General features: G+C 43.3%; 1 long non-coding RNA gene across 1 annotated transcript; it reads left to right on the plus strand.

The window, feature by feature from the left end:
- Window positions 1-255: 255 nt before the first annotated feature.
- LOC123110294 (uncharacterized) lies at window positions 256-3,388 on the plus strand. The gene is made up of 3 exons (XR_006453273.1): window positions 256-412; window positions 493-704; window positions 1,903-3,388. It is a non-coding gene; the product is annotated as an uncharacterized lncRNA (long non-coding RNA).
- Window positions 3,389-5,421: the final 2,033 nt, after the last annotated feature.

The following is a 5,421-nucleotide window of genomic DNA, read 5'->3' on the forward strand; positions in this document are numbered from 1 at the left end:
GATGCGATTTTGGGCGTTGGATCGAGATATGGAGGAACCTGGGCCGCTGGATCTGGAGATGGCACTATTGCAATGAATAGTTACTCGTTTCGCTCGCTCCTGCTCACTCCATGGCTCCTGGCTGGGTCTCGCTGACCTGTGAGGTCCCGGCTGGGGGGGGGGGGGCGTCGCGCCGGCGGTAAATATTCCGTGCCACCGCACGGAAATATTGCCCCCCGCCGAGGGCTTTTTCGTCCTTTCGTGTCCAGGCAGCATGCGTGGTGGACGGTGGTTGGCGCGGCCCGACTATGTGGTGGGGAGTCGACTGGCTCGCTTCTCATTCGCCCCCTCGTTCCCCTCTCTCTGTCTCTCGTCTCCTTTCGCCGCCGCCGTCGCCGACGCTCGCCCTCCTCGATTCGACGCCGTTCTTCGGGTGGTTCCTCTACCTCTCGCGGATCTCTTGTGCTCTGCTCGTTTCTTACTCTCTTTCTTGTTTCTCTGCTTGATTTGCAGTTCAGACGGTGCCGTGCCGTTGGGGTTGCCTTGCCGGTCGACCGGAGATGGAGCTTATCGTTTGAGCCTCTGCCCTCCCCGTCGAGGTCGCTCCTCACCATCGCAGGCACGGTCTGGTCGGGGCCACGACGACGAGAGGAGCAGCAGAGGATAACTTTTCCCCACGGATCCTTCTCGTCTTCCACGTGATTCGAGTCTCCTCTCTCCATCAGGTACGAACTCGATCCGCCTCCCCGCAGGATGATTCTCCGTTGATTTCTTTTCCTGTCGCGTCGATCCGGGCGGATCTGGGACGGAATCAGCCGCACCTGATGCTGGGTCGTTTCATCGATTTGATCCTGTTCGCCCCCGCTCTGTTTGCTTGATGATCCATTCGATTGGGGATAAGCAAAGGGGTTCGGGGATTGATGATTTGTTGGGAAGTTAGCCTCTGCCTACACTGCTTGATGTAACTATTCATCCATCCATAGCGAGAGATGTGTTGCTACTGCTGCTGTAGGTTGACATTTGTGCGCTCTTGTTGCTGTAGATTTGATGCACCGCCACCTCCTCTGCTCTCTTCTCCTCCCTCCAGGGTTGGTTTGGGTGCAGGGGTGGTTATTCTTGGGTGTTAGCCGTTTTAATCCCGCTGGATGATTAGCTGTACTTGTTCTTCAGTTTTGTCAGAGAGAAACAGGAACATGCAGCTTGAGCTTGTTCAAGTGGATGGAGTTGTTTCCTGTTCCTGCATCCGCATTCGTGGGATGGCACGCAATAGCAGCAGCGAGTGCGGCGACTTAGTGGATGCGTGAGTAGCTGTGGGATGGCGCAGCTGTTAGCTTGATCGTGTCCGGCTGAATCGTTATTTCAGTTAGCTTGTAACACTGGCAGACTATAAATAAGATGAGGGGAAACTCTGCTTTTCTTGTTCCGGAGAGAGACGCACATGGATGGTACAGCCGTTGTGTTCTTTATTTGTACCACCTGCAACAAATTCATCGACCGAGCTAGCTTCCAACTCGTTTTTGCCATGGTTGTTGGTTGGTCCTACCTAGGAAAAATCTCAATCCATTGTCTTGGTTCAGTTTACATAGGGCTCTCCATGCCCAAGATGAGAAAATCTTGCTGTCAATTTGTTTGATGCCACAATTGGCGTTATTTTCTTACCATTATATTATATTTGCCACTGAATGTTCAACCTTTAATCTTTGCTTTTGCAAAGCCAGGCTTTATGTACTGTTTGCTTGTGTTTGCTTTCTGTGCTGCAAAAGTAGCTCATTCATTCATCGCCGATTTGGCACGTGCGACCAATGTGCACATGCTGCATTTAGATTCCAGCCTAACTACTAGCTTTCAGTTAAAGCTTTTTAGACCAAGCCATCTCGGTTTCTTGTGTTTTCGCCTAACTAGCTTTTTATTCTTCTTCTTCAGGTTTTGAAGGCGGTTTTGTGTAGAACAGCCACGGAGCAGAAACAACGAACATGCTGCTTCAGCAACAGCGTAATGATCCTGATGATACTCTTATCATTTTGTTAACGTAATGTGTGTTCTGTCAATGCTCGCTCCGGATGCTAGCTAGACCTACTGGGTAGCATAGCTAATTCTTTGCCTATCTTCACAACATTCAAGAGCTCTTTAGTCCTGCCAAAGCAAGGTTTCGATGATTCCCTCACACAAAATATTCATATTTGGTCGTGCCTGCATGATGCGTGTGTGCATGATGGATGGTCATGCACTACTGTACTAGCTAGATAATAAGCTTGTTTTGCTACTGAATGATTGAACGGTGTCTCAGTTTGTACCTCAGTTAGCTCACCGCCTAAAATTGCGACGGGATAGGCACTGTTTGGTTCGTGCTCCCATTCTTGGTGGGCTAAACATATTTGTTTGTTTGATTTGGAGCAGCAGGCGCTTTCCATCGACAACCGGGACTCCACGCCTAAGCTGTTGATTACCTCATTTTATTCATCTTCTCCGTATATTCATTCGATTGCCTGCTACATTCTTCTTCATTGCACGGGCATGCATCTTGGCTCATGACCAACCGAAATTAGTAGTTCACCTGCTTGCTAAATTTATTTTTATGCCTTCTGTTTTGTCGAATTTTACTGAGTAAGCAACTGGGAGTTGCATCCAACCTTTGTCGGTTCAGCTTCTCTTTTATGTTCTGTAGATAGATGTTGGTTCAATGCTGTTAATTTTGAGCTTCTCTCTTTTATGTTCTATAGATAGGTGTTAGTTGTTCGCATGTTGTACAATAGCCAGCTCAACTATACATGTCTCCTTTTTTTGAGCCAATTAATGTGATGTATGAGTCAAATCATATTACTAATTATTATTGTCCGGGTTGAAGAGAAGAATCTATGACAGGGAGAGACTTGCTTTGCAAAACATGTGTTTTCGTTGAAGACTTGCTTGCTGTGTGCCATGGCTATGTGTGATGCTGATCATTGAATTATGTACTGCTGATCATTGGATTATGGTGCCATGCTTAGGCATATTAAGTGTTTGTATTAGGATTTTTAAATATTCTCAGGTCATGCTTGTTCTAAGTTTGCTTAGTCATGTAAATGATGGTCGTCCATTGGCGGAGTGCTTAGATGGTGGTTATGTGAAGGATGTTGTCTTCTACAAGCAGCAAGAAAAATTGTTGTTCAAAAACATATCTAAAGGCCAACATGAATCATCAAGACTGTCAACTGAGTCTGGACCATACATCAATTGCAACGGGTTTTAGGAATGCATCACTATATTGATTTTGGTTTATACATGAACTGCAGAGAGTTTTATAAATGTATCATCATATTGTTTTGGGTTTATATATGAATTGCAAAATGTTTTAGGCATGTGAAAATCAGAGCTCAGGCGGCAGGCGATTTTTTTTCTTGCTTCTAATGCCAGGATGATGTTCTGTATACTAAAAAGGACTCGTGCACACTTGCTTTGCTCCTTAGTGTTTATGATCAGTTGACAAACATTATAATAGGATATACACATTGCTTCAAAACTGAGTATGTTCCTTGGTGATGGTGTATTTATTATGAAAATAAATAGGACTGCTTACCCATGGTGATGTGGTATTGCTACTCGATTACTTACCCTGTTTCTGTGACAAAGGCCCGTGATAGATATGGTTAGACACATATTGAGCGTCCAATTTCATAAATATTGAGCATACAGTTTCAACTTCAACTTAAACATGAGATTGTCTTGCTGTCGAGTTGTGTTCAGTTCTTTCCATGTAGAACTTACTAGAAATTCTTGCATACATCCTAAACAAATAAAGAGCTGCATGCATTTAAATTAAGCAGTTCCAAAGAAAGAATTATTTCAAGTTATTTTGTTTGGAGATGAGTTTCCTTTTCTACACCTTTGTGTAAAGGATGGAGCCTCCACAATGCCTATGAGCCATGCTTTTTCCCACCCAGTAAAGTGGTCTATTTTCAAGTGGCATCATACGGTGAAGGAGGGGATCTGGATCAAGAGCCGTAATGGTGCTTGTGATGGCATGTCTAGCACTTGCTCGACCCTGGAGTCTGACTTCTTCTTGCAAGTAAGCTCCTTTCTCTCTTCTATGCCCCCCACCTCGCTTGTGAGGATCTCTGGTTGGATTTGGGTAACTAGAACCCAAGAGATGTAATCCTATTTGGATATGAACTGTGTATGCTAGCTTGATTTAGTTTATAGGAGTAGATTTTATAGATGAACTGTGTGTGCTAGCTTGATAGTGATACATGCCATATCTCTGGATTGACTCCATGGGGTATCCATTAACGTCTGAGGTTTCACAAGGAAATGAGTTTCTTGCATTCTCATGTTGAAAAGAATTAAAGAAACATAGCAGAATATGGTGCCAAAGTTTTTAGTTCTTATTGGGTTCGTCCACCTATCAAGGTTTGATGAAAATATCAACTTGCTTTGTAGGATTTGTATCATGTATCTTTGTTTCTACAAGAAATCTAATTGGAATTGGTCTATTGTCTTGCACATGTACTTTCTTTTACCGTTTAAACATTTCAACCACTTACTTATGTTGTCTCTAAACCATTTCCGATGACTCAGGTTGACCATACTATTGTGAGAATCTCAGCCAGGATCATTCTTTATATCATGTTGGATCATCTTGGAATTTGTAGAGCCATTTACCATCGAAGGATGTACTCACAGAACAAATCAGTGTGACTATGCTTTTCTACACTTCTGTCCAAAGTAATGGGATATGTATTCTGTACTGTACAGCTACCCTCTAATGCACTACTCAGCCTTCAATCTCTGTATGTACAAATGACTTGATCTAATTATTATGAATGACATATGGAGTGTGCTGCTTTCTATATAAATGGTTTGCTCTAATTCTGATTTATCATACCGCATTGCTTTTGATCTATTCCTTTTTGCCAAACTTGATGCGTCAAGCTTTGAGCTACTATACTGACAGCGAAGGTAAAATTCCACAATGTACAAGTTCATATCACCTACTAATCCACATGTACTATACTGCAGCATGCTCATATCACCTACTAATCCACAAGTACAAGTTCTATGTCAAAGATAATCGTTCTCTCTGCTAAAAGCATGGGCTCTGCATTATGTTTCTACTTTCATTCCTTCCTATCCTATATTAGTGCTTTTGGTACCGAACTTAATGATGAGTGGTTATCTTTTGTGGTCTTGTGAACATGCTGAACTCAATGTTGCCTTATAATTTTATGTCGATATTGAACTCCATTATGTTTTATCACAAACGAATGTTTCTTCTTCACTTTAGTTTGTTATCATGTTTCATATGCTAAACGCAGATTTCTACTAACTTAGCACTACTTGCTTTACCAAAAATGTTGGGACCGGCACCCTCGCGCCAGGGCGCAATCCCGATCTAGTATTGTAAGATAGACGAGTGCTAGCTGTTTAGTTTAATCGTTGATCCAAAGTGATCTCTCTCTTGTTCTT

Source organism: Triticum aestivum, chromosome 5B (genome assembly GCF_018294505.1).
Source record: "Triticum aestivum cultivar Chinese Spring chromosome 5B, IWGSC CS RefSeq v2.1, whole genome shotgun sequence".
In the NCBI taxonomy this organism is placed as follows: domain Eukaryota; kingdom Viridiplantae; phylum Streptophyta; class Magnoliopsida; order Poales; family Poaceae; genus Triticum; species Triticum aestivum.